Source organism: Crocodylus siamensis, chromosome 8 (genome assembly GCF_052110815.1).
Source record: "Crocodylus siamensis isolate JL-2025a chromosome 8, ASM5211081v1, whole genome shotgun sequence".
NCBI lineage: Eukaryota > Metazoa > Chordata > Crocodylia > Crocodylidae > Crocodylus > Crocodylus siamensis.
This window is the reverse complement of record NC_143402.1, coordinates 1,437,444-1,455,882: the sequence shown is the minus strand read 5'-3', so window position 1 is coordinate 1,455,882 and position 18,439 is coordinate 1,437,444. Positions and strand designations below refer to the sequence as shown.

Sequence of the window (18,439 nt, the reverse complement as noted above, 5' to 3'; positions counted from 1 at the left end):
CTTTTCTCCACACCCTCTCTTTTCCCCTGGGGCGTCCATTCAGGGAAATCCAAGCAATGCCTCCCATCGCAGAAACCCTAGCTAAAACAGGTCTGCGCAGGTGAGGCAACACCTAGGCACTCCTAACCCTGGTGCTGTTTTCTTTTGTTCATTGGTTTTAACCAAGCAGCACGCATCTTTCAGACCAGAGGAAGCACGACGGGCACACAGGTGAGGAAGATGCCGTGCTTGCACACAGAGGACTCCTAGTCAGTGATGCAGATGGTCTCACCAAGCCATGTTCACTTTGGAGCATAGGGACCACAGGCGTGCAGCTCAGCATCTCCGTGCAAAGCCAAGGCAAAAGGTCAAGCAAGGAGAAGTGCAAGGTGGCAGGTGGTGTCACCATTCAGGGTTAGCTTTCTGTCAAAGAAGTTGTAAACACAGCGCTTGGCACGGTGGCTGGGCAAGGTTTCCTCTGCAGAGGGCAATGCCAAGGAGCTGCTCGAGGACACGCGCTGGCTTTTCAGGGTGCAAACCGCTGCTGGGCATCTCAGTGCTGATGGGGCGACCAGACCAGACCAGTCAGGAGGCCATGGGTCCAGCCCTAGTCCCAGCCCCACAGCCACCTCCCCTCCCAGGTCCTCACGTTCCCATTGCCCACCCACCTTTGTGGGATGAACTGAGATCCTTGCGGAGCGGCAGGCCCAGGGGAGAGCAAGGGGACAGGGCACTGGGGACACTGCTGTGAATGAAGCTCTGCATAACAGGCTGGAGTATTTGACTAGTCAAGCATCAGTCCAAAATGGTCAAAAATTGCCAAATACATGATTTGTATCTACGTGTTCATTACTGCATTTTTGCTAATGCACATTAAATTTCGTACCTCCATTGTGAAGTACTAGAAAAAGGCATATTAGCCTATTTTAATGCCCATTAGCAAAAGTGCATGGGTTTTTCACGATGCTTTAATGCGCATTAAAATATGCTAATGTGCATTGAAGCGCATGTGTAGACGCATCTACAGTTCAATTATCTATATATTTTTTATTTATTGGTCTTTAAAAAGCAGTTGTTTCTTGCATAATGTTTTAAGAAATGTATTTCACAGTTATATCTTTCGCAAAAAAACTAAACACAGAAAAAGCACAAATTTTCCATTAAGGAAAAGGGAATTAATGCTGCACTGCCTGCCCACCCACCAGGCATCTGGCTGCGAGATGCCAAGCCCTGGGCACCATTCACACCAGCACAGGGAGATGCCTCATAACAGGGAGCCCCAGAGGCCTCTGCAGTGCACCCCCAGCCCTCCATAGTAAGTACAGGTTATCAGTTAACCAATATAATTGGACGAGTTTAAGTGGATTATTTTTTTAATGATATTTATATCCTTAGTTGCTATGATCACAGTAAGTTTTCCTATAATATTTGACCAATCTTTGACCCGTCAAAAACTATGCAGTGAATTGACAATATTGGCCAGCTTGGCCTACCCTACTGCATTCCTCCCACGACTGACTCCTGCTAGGTGCGATACGGTTTAATATCACCCCGAATTTGCCAAGCTGGATGCTTTCATCCAGAGGTTTGTGTTTTTAACTCGCTGTTGTTTTGCCGTAATAGGGAGAATGCAAACCTTGCTTCCTGCAGCCAGCACGGCGAGCAAAGAGGGGCCGAGGCATCCAGGCCAGACACGCAGTGCAAGAGGACAAGGTCCCTGCTGACATCTGCAGAGCTAGAGTAGAGCAGAAACTGCCATTTTTCACCCCTTGGTGGCAAAATTCCCATCGATGTTATCAGAAGCCAGGAGGGGACATCATTCACCGTCGCTGCTGCTCTGTGCTCGGTGTCACCACGAATAACTGCCCCTTGCAGAGCGGCTCGAGCGCTCTCCTACACTAATTAGATCATATTCGTTGTGATTGCCACTCTGCCGCTGCGAAAGATGGGCCCTGTTTGATTCAAAGCTGCGAAAACCAGGGGAGAACCAAGACCAGTGTTTAAAACCTGTCACTTCACTCCTGCTTATAATGAATGTTTTTGGGCGTGAAAAGTAATTGGAACATCGGGGGGCGGCAGGGGAGGGGGGATAGATTGTTTTTAAGAGCTCTTTTCTTTTTTTTATTTGCACTGGACATTTCAATTATAGCTTGCAAACAAATGACTCAGCAGAGGTTGAAAATATTTTCCTACCTGCACTTTTTTTTAAGCATTTGCACTAGGAAAACATGTAAACAAGCTCAAGTCCCCGCCAGGCTCCCCGCCACGAAAACAGCTCTCAGTTTTGCTTCGGTGGCAGGCTGACATACACCCTGCTGCCAGAGGCCAGTATCTGAGCCTCGAGTACAGCTCTAACAGCTCACGTGGGCAAGATTTCTCAGAGTACTCAGATGACCCCAAACTTTTCGGTTCCCTTAGCGTCCAATCTCATCAGATCAATGGTTTGATTCCCACTAGTGCCTATGAACTACAGGGCTACCTCCTGCAACGGTGGGACGTGCGCTCAGCGCTAGGGGCAAGACAGAGGTGACGTGCCAGTCCATTTTGGGGGACAAGGCTGCTTGATAACCAGATGAGTAGATCACAACCTGTCCCCTCCAGCCCAGCCATGCACCGCCTAGATTTTGACCCTGGAAAGCAGTCAAAAAGCCATTGAATGCTGCACTTGCAGAGCCGGTCAGGGATTTTCACCCACAAGGTGTTTCAGCATCTCAGAATTTGCTTCCACTCCAAATGCAAAAAGAAAGGGGCAAAATATTGGAAACTGAGGCAGAATGTAAAATACTGAAAAAGTTTGGACTCGAAAAGGCTGCAGCTTCGGCCTGGAGCATTTCAGAACGAAAAGGTTCAACCTGTCAGAACAAAAACAAAGACGTTTTGTTTCAAGGACTTGACGTAAAGTGATTGGCTTTTTAAAAACAGTACTAAAATCCAACACTCGTAACTGAAATCCACATTTGCCTACTGATTTTATTAATCTTGAGAAAAAGAATGTTATCCAGCAGAAAACCATTTCATGCAAAAAGTTTTGGCCAGCTGTACTGGATAGCATCTGAATAGGCTGCTATTGTTGGTCACGTATGCTATTTAATCTGTTCACATTTTACCATGAATTAAAAAAATTATAGCAGTGAATTTCATTTAATTAGATTCAGAGACTGCTTTTATTGGTGTTAAACACTTGAGCATCTCCAGGACCAAAACTGGGCCACTGTCTTTAATTTATAGTATGTCGTGAATGGCTATATAAAATTTATTTTGCTATTATTTAATCTGAACATGAATTGATTGATTAATATTTTCATTAATCTAAAACTATTAATGTATTCAAGTTAATTTGTGCCTTGTTTGAGTTGATTGTCCTCTTGGCTTTTATTTCATTCTTTGGTGTTCAAAAATACAACTACACGCATCCCATTCACAAGATGCAAAAGGCATATTTTAGCTCTTGCAGCTCATAATTTAGGACTGAAGGATTGTTCCTTGCAGCAAACTCCCTACCGCTACGTCCAGCTGAGTTTCCAAGCATTCGTGCAACGGGAGAGCCACCAAACCCCTTCTGTTTAAAGATGACTCCCTGCCCTTGAGATATGAGCTCTTGTTTCCAATGAAGACAGCAGAGTGGTTGACCTGGACTTGGTTGGAAAAGGCAGGGCTAGATTAACATAGATGCTAATTGTGCTGTCGCTTAGTTTCCCGACCCCATGGTTTCAGCACCTGCATCCTTGATGCCCCCTTGTTTTGTGAAGCAAGGGGAAGAGGTGCCAGGGTAGGAAACTCCTGAGACCCCACAGATGAGTGGGTATACAGGGGCCCTGCAGCTAGTTTGGGGTACAACTGCCACATCCTTCAATTCAGCTGTAGGTAAAGAAATCAGATCAGGCCTTTGCTGTCTCCCTTTTTAGTTATTTTTCCTGAGATGACTTTCCTTCAGTAACTCTTAGTCATGCCCCTGTTCAGCTTCCCAAGAAACATCATGCTGTTGCTCCGTGATGCTCTCTGGTGTCCTGGGGTAAATGAGATCTCTTCCCCCCATTGCATAAGCAGGGCAGTGTCCTAACCACAGCAATTACTGCAGGCAGTCATTGTTTTGTCCTGCAAAGAGACATGATCTCACCAGGGCTCGGCTGCCACTGGAGTTCATGGAGGTGAACGAGGCTGCTTCTCTCCTAGCTCGCATTGGCATTATAGCTCAGATCCATTTAATCCATTCCTTGCAGCCTAACAGTTGTTCCTGGTATTTGCATGTTTTCTGCTTGAGAAATAAGTAGCACACATCTCATCTGCAACCAGCTCAGTGACAGAGTCCAGTACTGAGAGTTCGGTCTGATTAAACCTGGATGGCAGAATGACAGACCCTTTCTATGCTATGAGCCTGACTCAAACCTAGACGATACTGAGTTTTAGATTGAAGGAAAAGCAAATAGAAGTTCATTGGCATGAGTTAAAAATGACCTGCAGGGCTGTGAAATAGGAGCTCCGTGACCAGGAGCAGCCAGCAGACGACAGCATAGCAGAACAAGGCTAGTTTGACTGGTAGAACATCAAAACTATTTTAAAAAGGAGAGAGGGTCATTAATACCCAAGGAACAAAGAGTTCAGAAGGGATCAGGTAGATGACAATGAACCATGAAGTCAATGGGCTCCCCCGGGCAGTTGGTTTTAAACTTGGGGCAGAGCAGGAATCAAGTGCAGCCCCCTGGATCCACTCTGCCTAGAGAATCCCAGACCCAGCCAGAGATCTTGAGGGGAAAAGGACACCAACTTTTCTGTTGGCCTGGATGAGCAGGTATTTGGGACTATGGAAGACCCCTTTAAGGAGATAGCAGAAAGCAGTGATTTTTCCATGGCTTCCTCAAACTACCCTGGAGGGTTAAATGGAAAAAAAGCCATGGAAAAAAATCTCTCCCTTTCTCTTTCTAGTCAGGCCTATGGGGCTGTGGGTCAACCTCTTGCTCCTACCAGCTCTACCTGTATTGGATTTTGCTGTAGAAACACAGAGCTGAAGCTGACCCCAAGATGTGATCCCTGCTTTAGGCTTATTAGTTGTGTTTAGCTGTTATTCAGGGTATGTTTGGTGCTGTAATAATGCCCCAGTGATCAGGAGCTAAGTCCCCTGGGGCTTCAAGCCACACAAACATATGGGAAGAGCTTACCCTTGAGAAAGATGAAAGCCAGGTGGGCTGGAGATAAGGGACCCTGCGCAGAGCAGAGCACCTGACTGCAGGGCCAGCTCTCAGCAGTGTTGGCCCTTCCTACATATGTGCTGTTTAAGGCTGCAGCTGGTGGAGGGGGTTGCGGGGAGAGGAAACTGGTTAAAAGCATAGAGAAATAGCAGCAGAAAGAAATGGAAAAGGGAGCGAGAAGAGGGGAAAGCGATGGGCTGCATGCTCACATCTGGCACAAACGCAGAGCTAGTGCATGCAAACACTGATATAACGCTCCAAAATGAACAAGTGTAAATTTTATAAATCTATTGACTTTAATGAGGATTAAATCCCATGGTGTGTACAGGCTCCCACTGACATGTTCCTGGAGGCCCAGCAGCAAGACTCGCTGCAGTTAAGGCACTGACCCTGAACTTAGGAGGGACAAGCCAATGCAGCAAGAGGAGCAAGCCAATTCATCATCCACCCCTCCACCCTCCTCTTCTGGGAAAGCAAGAGAGCAAGGTTCACTGCTCTCTTTAAATCATCCTATTCCCTTGCTTGGGTGGCCCAGCTCACTGATCCTGGGTCAGAGAGGCCGAATCTCCTGATTTCTGATGCATCTGCTCTCCGGACTCAGTGCAGGGCCTCCCTGGCCTAGCTGCTCTGCCTCCAAAAGCAGCAGCCCTGTTTCATTCTTGTTCAATTAGCTGCTGAACCCAAAGCTCCTGCCCCAAAGACACCTGCTGGAAATGCTGCACCTACTCACGGCTGGCAGCGACTTGCATTTCCCTTTGTTCAAATCAGAGCCGCTCTGCTGGCTTAGATGGAGCGGTGCTGGATTTCTAGCAGCGTGTTCCTCAGAGCAACCCCTGGCCTAGTGCTTGCAGGGGCCTTTGACAGGGCAAAGTGTTGTACAGCTGCTACTGCAGCCGTCCTCAGCTCTGGTACCCTTAGAAAGAACGTTTCGGTGAGCGTCCTGTCCCCTGAAAGGTACCAAGAGGCCTTGGACCTCTTGGAGGGAAGGCTGCTTTCACAAGACCTGCAGCCCAGTTCTGGATGCGAGGTCATTTCAATGACATAAATGAGCATCCAAACTTTTGGGGGCTAATAGCAACCATCGCCCCTCCTCGCCCCTACCAAGCCCCAGCTGGCAAGCATCACCATGGAAGCAATGAGAACATCCTAAGTAAAACCTGTTGCAATGCCAGAAAAACAATGCAAGAGGCTTTTTTTTTTTTTTATCAACTGCCATCAGCCAAGAGAATAGGGAAATACAGACAGTTCTGCAGCCTTGAATTAATATTACGACATAAGCCAACACCTGTTTAAAAAGGTTAATCTTTTGCTTTCTAAGTCATTCTTCTGTTTCACATCTTGGATTTTCGTCTGCGCCGTTGGCAGGTAGGCATGACAAATGGGCAAATAAATTTAGTCGAGCCGTCAATGCAAAGAACAATAAGAAATGGTTTGTTTAAGGGGCTATAAAATCAAGTGGGAATGCACACACATTATGCAGGAGATTGATAACAGCACACATAAAATCAACGAGCCAAAGCCCTTTCTCTAAGGCAGCCAGCGCTCCCCTTCATCAGGAAGATTTAGCTGTAGTCCCTACACCCGTCCCTTTACCTTGGCTTCCCTGATCTGCGTGCTCGGTGGTTTTCAGACCGTCGCGTGCAGCCCCGCACGTGCGCCTCGCTGGCCTGCCCGCTGTAACAGGAGGGGTGCTCTCTTGGTCAGAAAACTCATTGCAGTTGGAAGTCCGCTCAGCCCTATTCCTGGCAATACTTCTGTCATCCCAAATTACACTTTTTGCATTTTTTATGTAGTTTTTGGCAGTGGGAAAAGACGCTTACACTTTTACAGGGTTTTCTTTTTTAAAATATGCTGCTTACAAACATAAGTCACTCAGAAATGCTCTGGACCAGAACGCAGGGAGATTGTTCAAGGCACTAGATGGCATGTTATGAAGCTATTTCATTTTATGTTGCTGTTATTGCTTCCAGGGGGATTTCATTCTTTCAAAGCCGTGATGATCTCAGGACTCTTGGAAATAATTTGGAAAAGATACGGGAGGGGAATGAGAGAGTTTCTGAAACCTCGGTGCTGTGAGCTCTGTATTTAGGGCGTTGAGAGCAGCGGCCCGGCTGCGCCGCTACTCGAACTCGGCCCTCACCACCCGCTGTTTGCACTGCATGTGTGGTTCTGGGTTCAGATCAGGTTTCTGCCCACATGCCTGGAGGTCCGTGATATAATACTCACCTTTCCAAAGCAGCTACCAGGCCAGGCCTATTCCACTTAGAAAAGGGATACTTGAAGAGGGGGAGATGAGACGGATTTACAACATGTTGAATGGTGAGGGGAAAGTAAACCAGGATTTAGTATTTACTCTCTCTCTGAATACAAGAACTAGGGGTGATGATTAGGTAATAAGTTCAAAACGAGACAACGTCAAGTTTTCAGGGGTCTCCATGGAGAACCATTTGCCCCTTTAACAATGGGAATTCCTGTGTGCAGTAACACTTGGCGTGTATATCGATGGACACGAGCCAAGGGCTGGGCAAGCGCAAGCAGAACAGACCGATGAGAACAGTTCGAGCTGGCATGGCTTGTTTTAGGATTAGGATTTCTTCACACCTGGGAGAACTTTTTTTTTTCCCATGGTGAATTTGCAAATGATGAAACGGCTGTCGCTGCTCATGTGACCGAGCCAGGGGTGTCACAAGAGGGCATGTCCCAAAAAGGAGGGCCTGTTTCTATCATGGAAAAGCCTCTCTCCCTGGAAACACCCACAATGTTCTTACAGATCAACGTGGAGGCTACACTCATCACATGTGGCAACCTCAGCCGCCGACTGAGCGCTCTTCGTGTGACTCATCCTCCTTTGGGAGAAAGGTTACTTATTCCATCTTATTCTCCTGCATTGATATATGCCTTAGCTCCCTGCATTATTTCAACATGCAAATACCATTGTAAACTGGAGCCTACTCCACAATAAAAGTGACTTGCCAAGAATGGCATGAGATGCTGAAACAAGTCATGAGTGGTTCAAGAGAACCAGGTTTCTGTGTGCAATCTGTTCTAATTCCACAAATTCCTCCTGTTTTGTGACACGCATGTGGGTTTTGGGGCTGGCCGTGCTTGGAGCAGGGGGTTGGACTAGATGTGACCTCCTGAGCGCCCTTCCAACCCTCGTTGTCCATGATTTTCTCTAAATTTCCTGTGAGGAGTTACTGAAAATATTTATTTCTATCAGATGAAAGTATTTGGGTTGGATTGGGTTAAAACCCATTGTTTCAACTTTATCAAAGCTGAACCAGGATGTTGTTCCCACGCAGTACAATGAGACGCAACCTGACGAGAACGGTCGCGTTAGGGAGCGCGAACGGACGCTGCTCCCGACTCAGGACTGAACGGGTCGTTCCTACAAGGGTGGATCAATGTTCCCAAAACAGTTTCGAAAATTCTTTTTGCCTTGAGTTTAGAAATGTCAAATTCTTGTTCGGAAGGTAAAGGAATTTGGAAAAGTTCCTGCAAAGAGAAATTCTCTGTTGCAACCAGCTCTGTCACCAAGAGGCAGGAATAAGCAGAAGAAGGAGCTGGAATTAGGTGCATTCTTGGTACCACTTCCCTTGCTTTCCGCCGGTTCTCAGGACTACAGGACAGGCCTTACAGCACAAAGCACCTTCCTTTTCCTTCTGGCTCTGGCACTGACCTCAGTGTGGCTGATTCCTGCTGTCCTTTTGCATCCAGATTTCCATAAAGCCAGTGGGAGTTTAGGGTGCGTCTGGAATGTGGGAGAGTGGCCTTGGGCAAGTCATTTAAACTTTCTGCATCTCAGTTTCCTCCTGTGTAAGACAGGGATAATGCTCTTTCGTTGCATACCTCAGCAGGGTGTAGGGAGGATTATCCACCCCCCTGCTTGCACATTTTGGCAGGTGTGAGAGAGAATTGCACATTGTTTGCTAACGCGCCCTGCTGCAGGACCTTGGTTGTACAGCCTTGAACGTTGAAGCCCAGGTGTTTATGAGCAGAGTCAGTCCTAGACAGGAGATGTGGGTGCGCCCCTGAACAGTACATTTAGGTGTGCACAGTCCCCCACCCTGCTTGGCCAGGGCATGCAAGCACTGCTGTGTAGTGATGTCCCTGGTGGATTCCCATCCCTGTGCCTCTTCAACTCATCCGAGACCATCCATTTTCATGCCATAAACCACGCTTTAGCCATCAGCTCATGTGGGAGTCTTGCTCAACGGACACACTGGGCACGTCTACACTGCGCAGTAACCAAAATTGCTGTGCAGAACAGGTGCATGTCTACACACGCACACCCATACAGCACAGAAAATATGGTGACTTACACTGGCTTGAGCTAAATTTGATCCATGCATCATGCAGGTATCAGATTTACTCCTGATTAGTTACTGCTCAGCAACGCACATGTAGATGCCTTACTGCGCAGTAACACTGTGTGTACGGACTGACTCGGGACTAGCTTTAGTCCTGAGTCAGTCCACGCACAGCATAAATGCACTTCAGTGCCTGCATGTGTAGACTCTGGCTTATTCCCATTTAGCACACAGTAAATTTAGTTACTGCGCAGTAAATTTAAGCCGGTGTAAATGCACGTGTAGACATGCCCACTGAGCTGCAGGTGGCTGCATCAGCTCTTGGGGCGGCACTGGGCTCTGTGCCTCCTTGGGGGCAAAGGGAAGAGCCCCAACCACAGTGGTCTGACTGCCTCCCGAGCGTGGAGCCGGCTAGACAAGACGGAGGAGATCCTCATGAGAAGAGCTCCGGCCACATTCCTTCGCTACAGCTCCTGCGCTGGGGCTGTTGTCCTCGGACCGCCCGGCTCTAGCCCCAGGGAGACACTTGCCAAGCACTCTGCAAACAAATGACCTCTTCTTTTATTCAAAGGCAGCCCAGAGCACACCGTACCAGTAACAACTATTTCAGCACTGGAATGTTATTGGCTCACATAAATCCCTGACAAAATCTCCTAGTTTTACTACATTAGCTAGTGACTTGGGGAAAAGAAAAAGAAAATAAAAGCAAAACAGAAAAGGTACATCCAGCTGTCAAAATATAATACAGCAAAGTATTTATGGGGAACACTAATAAATTAAAGAGGAGAGAAACAGAGAGTTTCCTGCTGGGAAGCACCTCTTTGAGTAGAGAACCTGGAATATAAAATCAGGCCTGCATATATTTAGTTGTTAGCTGATGCCCGCCAGATTTGGCACTTTTCTTGTCATGCTTCCTCTCTGCAATTTAAAGGTAAAAAAAAGAAATTTTCATTTTTTTTCCTTCCAGGAAATGAAATTCATACTTCAAATTTAACTGAGCTGAACCTCACACTGGGAAAATTTTCAATATAGGAACATTTTGTCTGAAGGATGGGAACATTTGTAAGGCTGGTTGGACAGTGGAGGAGAAAAGGATGTTGCCAAAGCAAGAAAGCTCAGAAGGAATTAATCCCCACCCTGCCTACCCAAAGAAACCAGTCTTTATCCCTACTATCAAATATTCCCTGATAATCAGAAATTATCAGCCATCCCAAGCGCAGGGACCCCGGCGCCTGCTTGGCCTGGACCAAGTTTGTTTTCTCAGTCCTTATCGCGCCCCATCGACATTTTTGTTGCTTCATTTCAGAAATGCAGCTGTTGTACCAGAGTTACTCTCTTACGGGTGCTTTAACCTCTGCTGCATTTCAACAAAGTGTATAGGGACGTGGCTCTGACAGGTAAGGGAGATGCAGCTGTGACCTTACAGGGATGTGTTTCTTAAAGGTGTGTGCAGGTTTGACCTGGGGTCCAAAAGGGGCAAGGAAGGCAGAGACATGCTTTGCCTGTGTATCAACTGACCTTGCAAATCCATCAGGGAGCTGCACTGAATCAACGCATCTTCTTGCAGCTCCTTTGCTGACACCTGATACGGTACCCAGAAGCAGACACGTTTCATGACAGCGCATGGGACACGGCAACTAACTGAAGCAGTTTCTGCAGTAACGGGATAGTGCATGTCCTAAACTTCCTATGAGCTAGGACACGTTAGCAGGATTTGCTTTGCACAGGGCTGAAGTGAGGGAAGTCTGGTACTGTCGGTGCCCTGCTGGAGTTCAACTCCTCCATGCCTGGTATTCACACTGGGAAATATTATCACTTGGAAAAACAGGTTTTCATCATCAGTGACACTGAAAGAAGCAACATCTCACTCTGAAATGAAATACAGCCGTGGCGACGGGAACCGGAGTTGACAACAAGGGCAGCGCAGAGGACGAACACGTTTCTGGTGCAACCCTGGGGTAGGGTACTGGCCCTGCTGCAATGCTATGGAGCTCTCTGAAACCCTTCACACTTGATGGACGAGGTCCAGAGAGGTGTCAAAGGAGAAACACGAGAAGGAATAAGGGGCTGGAAAGCCCGTTTGCATCTGGAGAACCTCAGGAAGCTCAATCTCTGCAGCTTGTCAAAGAAAGGATTAAAAGATGATTTGCTCGCAAAATAATTAACCTCATGAAGAGCATGAGTGTAAAAACCCGGGGCTTTCCGCCTAGCAGAGAAAAGACCACCACGATCCAATGGCTGTAAGTCATAGCTAAGCAAAACCAAGTGTCAGATTTGTCATGGTGGTGATAACAATTTGCTGCTGGAGAAACTACATGCAATTTGGATGTGCTTAGCTCTTGGGCTTGGAGCAGGAGCTGGCTTGGGACAGCCCTACAGCCTGCGTGAGGCCAAAAATTGGACCAGATCATTGTAAGGTTTTATTCTGACCTGGAAATCTATGAATTGTAAGTGTTGGAGATGAGGAAAGAAATCTATATATCAATAAAGCCCCCTGGCTAGCATTGGCTAACCCCCAACACACATTCCTCTTAGGAAGCAAGGGTTTTTGGTGGTATTTTTATTGGACCAACTTGCTTCTCCCATGTCTCTTAGACCATCACAGCTACACCAGCCCTCCAGCCTTACCTCATTCACCTCTAGCTTCCACAGTCCTGGTCCACAGAGATGATAGCGACCATATTTACTCAAACAGAAGATGGCCCCAATTGTAAGATGACCCCCAGTAATGAGATTCTATATATGGAAAATATATTGTTATAATTTTCCAGGTATAGAGTCTAATTATTGGAGTTTTGCCTTGAAGTTGTCCCCTTCCCAATCAATGTGGGGGATCAGGTAGCCCTTTGCTCTCTTCTTCCCCCATTCCCCCCCCCCAGCTGCCCCTCTCCCCCTACCACCTTACTGTCAGACCCTGCTCCCCCTGAGCACATGGAAGTGAGGAGCAAATACGGAACCAATAACCTTGAAGTGGAACGTGTCTGTTGCAATTTGCATATCGTACTCATGCACTTACGGTAGCCTATCCAAAATCGATGCTGTCGGGACGGTGCTCGGCATGGCATTTCAAGCTGTGTGTAGGGCTCCCGGCCAGCCGGTGCAGAGTCCCTCCAAGCTGCCACCTGCCAGCATGTGCCAATTTGCTGGGCACCCTCTGCTGACTGTTGAATGGGGGGAAACTCATTTTATATGTGAGTAAATACGGTAATCCAGACTCCAGCATGTGAGCAAGCACAGTTCTACTCTGCCGTAAGTTCAGCGCACACATAAAGGTGCCAAACTGAATTAGAGCTTCTACTGAAACATTTAAGAGGGACAGAAACTCACCGTGAAACTGCCGTGAGTTTTCCTGAGCACAGTTAATATTTCATTTATGTCTGAAGCAATATTCAGGCTCATGGAATTTGTCATGTTCAATCTCTAAAATAACTTCTGCTCCAAAAAATACACGACTGCTTTATATATATATATATATATATATATGCTTCCAATTTCTATCTGATTTAGAAAGAAAGAAAGAAACCCCAGGAATTTATGCCCGCAGTAAAAGCACTTCAAACACAGAACAAAGTTAATCTCAACATTGTACGGTTTTAAGATGCAATCATGTCTGGTTTCAAGTTTTACCTTATCCCTATATATCAAATTTAGCTTAGCAATAATATAACACCAGAACTGCGCTAGCATTCATAGCCTTGTGAAAGCAGCCTTAACAGCACTGATATTCTGGGGTCAGCAAAGCACGTGCTGCCCTGCTGTCACACGTGCTCACTCACCATTGCTCCAGTTATCTCCCTTTGTAGACACTGGGTGTGTCTACACAGGACACTAACTGCACCTAATAACACTGTGCAGGGCAAAACCCATGCTAATATGCTACTGCACAGTAGCGTTAGGCTATTGTGCACTTAGCGGTGCTAAACAGCCGTGCTCCAGCGCTACTGTGCAGTAGCACCAGCTAGCGCACATTTAGTACTTGGTTATGCAAGTACTAAACTTAATGTGCAGTAACTATGGTGCATTAATGAACGTGCAGATGCACCCACTTTGGCCGTGTCTATATGGACTCCCTACCTGCCATAGAGAAAAGAAGCCCTGTCCACCCCATCCTGCTGGGGTCCACCAGAGATGAGTGATTAGACAGAGGAGGCCATTTGGGAACAGCCCCAAGCAGCTCAGAGGAAACCGGAGCTCAGAGAAGCTGTGTACAGACCCGGGACACGCTCTTGGGGTCACTTCTCTGCTACCTGTAGGTCTCTAGGACCCCCACGCTGGAGCAAGGGTTTGCTGCTGATTTTGGCTGTAGAGCCCCCAGGCCCTGCAAAGATGCTCTCATAGGATGAATCGTTATTCCTGCTTGGGTGCTGCCAGGTTTCACGCTGCCTTGAGAAAGCCAAAACCCGAGCAGGCAGCACAGACAGGCAGTCAATGCACAGCCAGAGCTACTGCCAACCCGCCCCCTCGAATGCATTGCTCTTCAGGCCGCCCTGACCTCTCCCCCCACACACACGATTTAATGGGACGGCACAGCTCTCACACAGATCAGCAAAGTCACTAAGTCTAGGAATTGGGCCATTTCCAGCTGCTACTACAAATCCTTGGTAGTTTAAACCATGCCAGCTCTACCCTTGAGCGTGAAGGATGGTGGATCTTTCTCCAGCACAGACCGCTTGAATTTCCTGAAGCCCAGCCAGAACTGATTTAACTTTTGCTTTCAGACTACTGTTCATTTCTGTAAATAATATCATTATTCTAATCAGGGTCCATTTACATACCTTTCAGGCAGCCGTGGCTGTGCTGCACCAGCTGGTAACCTGTAATTAGGCAATGCAGTATAATATGGCCTTTTATTTCTTCTTCTATTACAGCATGACAGCAGAAAAGGCCTCCGATTCTGTATAGCACATTTAGCATTTAATAGGCAAGGTAATTGGTAGCTAAAGCTGGCGGGCATTGTTCGGCAGTGTCTCAATATTAATACAGCAGCAATGGCAATAATGCCCCATTGCTTAACTGCATTAGACATATTGCATATGGGCATGTAGCTATGGGCATGGACTTCCCAAACCCGAAGCCCAGTTGGCTGGCTGGCTGGTACTGCATGCATGCACCCATTTCCAACTGGTGCCTCATCACGATATCCACAATAATAACCCCCCATGGGATTCTGTGCATTTAACGGTCATTAATTGAAGTGGGTGGGTTGGAAAAAGAGGTGAAGACGACGTGGTTATCTGTTTCCCAGGAATCTAACTGATGCTTCCCAAAGTGACAGCTGAAAAGGGAAGAGAGCCTGGGCACCCCAATATCAGCAGTGAGAAAGTGTGCTGGCTGGGAGACATTCCCAGTCCATGTACAACTGAGACCAGAAATCATAGACATCTTAGAAAACTTAGGTGTGAAGGGAGGTCTCATCTAGTCCAAGCCCTGCTCCAAGCAGGACCAGCCCCAACTGCCTCATCCCAGACAAGGATTTGTCTACCTGGGGCTTAAACCCCTGCAAGGATGGAGACTGCACCACCTCTCTGGGGAGCCTGGTCCAGTGCTTCACCACCCTCCTAGGGAGAGAGTTTTTCCTAATATCCAACCTCAACTTCCCTTGCTGCAGCCTGAGCCCATTGCTCCTTGTCCTGTCACCTGTCCCCACTCCCGTAGAATTAATCTTTCCGAAATGGAGAAGAGCGGACAACAGCAGAAGAGACCCCAGGGCTTCCTGGGCAAGGATCATAGGGAGAACAGACACGGTCAAAGTGGGTGGGCAGGGAGGAAAAGGATGGTCCTAAAAAATGATGGGATGAGGTGTTTCCCCTTTTGAGTTTCCCACGTTTCTCAAGTGCAGGAAAAGCCCAGGGACAGCCTTGCAAAATAAACACGCCTGTTAATCCATGTGCAAACTAAGTGAACATAAGAGCAATCAAAAAGGATGACAAGGTGCTCTTCTGACCCTGGTTCAATCAGTGAGTAATAAATATTCTTTGGCCACTTCCTGGGTGAACAGCTGCTTGTCCCAACACTAGAAACTGGGTTAATTTTTTTGCAGGGTGGGCAGGATAGCTCGTGCCTGGAGGAGAAGCCAAGGCCTAGCAATGCACGCGGCCGTCGACTGAAGAGCCCGTTTGCAAACGACAACTGCGCTTAGAGGAGCGGAGGGGAAGGGAGAAGCACATCTCCAAAGAGGCTGGGCAACAGAAATCTTTTGCCTGCTTTGCTGAGCCACAGCCAGCCTGGGATTGCTCCTCTCCAGCCTAGAGCTCTTTCAAACAACGCTGTGAGGTTTTGCAGACCCTCAAGCTGAAAGCAAACAGGAAGCAACATTTCACGTCCCTGTGGCATGAAAGGTTTGCTTCCAAGATGATGTCATTAGGCTGTAAGACAAGGCATGAAGGACACTGCACTTCCTTTAAGGGGAAATCCTAACTTGCTTCCCCTTGGCTACGAATGTGCCTTTCCCTTTCGGTGCACGACCTCAGTCGCTTCACCTGTTTTGCAACCAAAGAGCCATTGACAATTCTTGAGAAATGATTCAAAGGGCTTTGAGACCATATCCCCTGTGTTCAAATGACCAGACATTCCCCAAGGCACAAACTGGTGATATTTGTGAAAGTCCCACAGATTTCAGCAGCATGTCTGGAAAGCACCCAGCTGACTGGGGGCACTGCCATTCACAAATAATTACTGCAATAATGTGATTTACTGCAAAACTTGGCTCTGAATAAAGTTTACCTTTGCTGTCAGCGTGAAGCTTTGTGGGAATAGTCCTGCTACGGAGCTGGCTATAGCTTCCCACGGCACATTCAAAGTCAGGGACTTTCCCATCAGCGTCCATTCGCGGAGTCCAATATTTTAGGCTTCTGGACTGGCACAGGGAGAGTCTCCTGCAGAGCATCAAAACCTGGCCGTGTCAGAAGATCGTCATCCTTCGGGCTCAGTGCTGCAAAGAGCGCTGCTGACACCTTCAGGGTGGAAAGGAGGATATTTCCCAAAACTGAGTCTAATTAAGGTTAGGAAAAGGGGAGCGAGACCCCACCCAGCACCCACTGATACCCAGCTGGGGGGCTGCAAAGAGGATGGAGCTGGGCTGCTCTCAGTGGGGGCAGACGACAGGACAAGGAGCAATGGGCTCCAGCTGCAGCAAGGGAAGTTGAGGTTGGATATTAGGAAAAACTTTTTCACAAGAAGGGTAGTAAAAGACTGGGACAGGCTCCCCAGAGAGGTGGTGGATTTTCCATCCTTGGAGGTGCTGAAGACCCGGGCAGACAAAGCCTCGTCCGGGACGATGCAGTTGGGGCTGGTCCTGCTACTTGTGCTAGCACAGGGGTGCGTGACTATAAATACAGGAGCGAGTCTGAGAAATTGCACCCCTGCATTTTGGCCATGAATGCCGGTTAGAAAGGACCATGTGCTGCTGTCCTCACTCTGCCGGCAGTTTGCTCGTGCTCAAGGAAATCACTTGCAGAGGACGGTATCGTTCAGTCCGGTCACAGCATCTAGCTCAAGACACATGCTACGTGAACTTCTTTATGAATAAATCCCTTCACTAAAGCCACCAGCCACCCTAATTTACCGAGCCAGCCCGGTGTTCAGCGGCAGACCTGGGTTGTGCTGTAAACACGTGGGTTTTGTCCTAGTATCAGCAACTTGCCCCATTTCAAACACAAACACCCGTGTTTAGCATGGTATGGCCACGTATCGGGCTAGCACCGGTGAAGACATGCCAACGCCGATAGCCTGAATGACCAGTGCCCACTTACAGCCGGATCACCCTGGGGCAGCCTTCATCGTGAATGCAGAGCAAGACTTGAACTCAAGGCCTCGTGCTATGGCTTTGGAGGGATACGTGCTCTGCCCCCACACCTCGCAGTGCTGAGCTACAGCTGGAAGCTGCACGATGCCACTCCGGCGGAGCAAGGTAAATATTAGTCGAGGCCAGTGCTACGGCAATGCCAGGCAATGGCACTGCACGTCATCCCCCCGCGGGCGTTGGCTGGGCTGCTGTAGTACCCAGCAGGAGCCCGCGGCAGACAACCCCTGACCACAACTATGAACTAAACCGAGGTCAGGAAGAGTTTCTGATCTCCATGAGAAAACACTCAGAGCTGTGGGCAGAACAGGAAGACTAGTCTTCACGAAGAGCTGCATTGGGCACAACAAACAAACCCACCCCCATCGTCACCGGGCATTGCTTGCGACATCGTGGTGGGTCTGATAATGCACCCGCTCCCTCCGTCTCTTCCTGCCGTCCCGCCGACTTTTCTCCCAGGAACCCTCTCTTCCAATGACGTCCTTTCATACCTCAAACGTCACTCGTTTTTGTAGTCTTCCCCTCAGTCTGCGCCTTCCCTGGACCTGCCTTGTGTCTTCCAACTGAGCATGAAGGAAATCTCCTGAAACGACATTTGCTGCAGCTGAGTTTGTATTCATCTCCACCTGGAACCAGGGTGACACGAGATGCTCTTATCTCAGGTCAACTGACCGTTGGGCAGAAAAAATGACAAGTCTCAAAGCATCCCCCTTTAAAGCAATGCAGAAGCTCAAAGTGAATTTTGAAGGCTCATCTTGACTTTTTTGATGGTCTCCCAAACCCCCCCCCCCAAATATCCTTCATAAAACACAGGCTTCTGGAAAACAACATTTTTACAGCGCTTAACCGTCTACAGCTGAGCCACCCAAACCATCCCCATTTCAGTATCATCCACTTAAATACTGGTTGCTTAGGTTGTAAATTCATTTGCTCTCGGGTTTACACTGTTTGTCTTTTTGGATGTGTGAGGGGCCTTGGAACAGTTTGAGGGAGGAGGGAGGTTTGGGGGGTTTATTGGATGGTGCATTTATGAGCTGAAATTTTCCATGCTGTTTCCAAAAACACATGTAGCAGTTCTGTCAAAATGCAGTTTTCTTAAAAAAAAAAAAAAAAGTATTAAACCCCATCACATGATTTCCCATCGACGAAGTAGCCTGTATTTA

The 18,439-nt window shown here is 47.8% G+C and overlaps 1 protein-coding gene across 2 annotated transcripts in view; it reads right to left on the bottom strand.

Annotated features, from left to right (window-relative positions):
- Positions 1-1,053: 1,053 nt before the first annotated feature.
- The window catches only part of AGTR2 (angiotensin II receptor type 2), a 30,301-nt gene continuing 12,915 nt past the window's right edge, over positions 1,054-18,439 (bottom strand). The window contains exons 2-5 of one of the 2 annotated variants that reach the window (XR_016443748.1): positions 17,768-17,859; positions 16,199-16,428; positions 12,492-12,636; positions 8,986-11,593 (exon numbers count right to left, since the gene is read on the bottom strand). The gene's annotated coding sequence lies outside the window, so the exon portion shown is untranslated. Of the gene's footprint in view, positions 2,832-8,985; positions 11,594-12,491; positions 12,637-16,198; positions 16,429-17,767; positions 17,860-18,439 lie in introns of those variants that run through there. The other variant, XR_016443747.1, reaches the window with a different exon arrangement.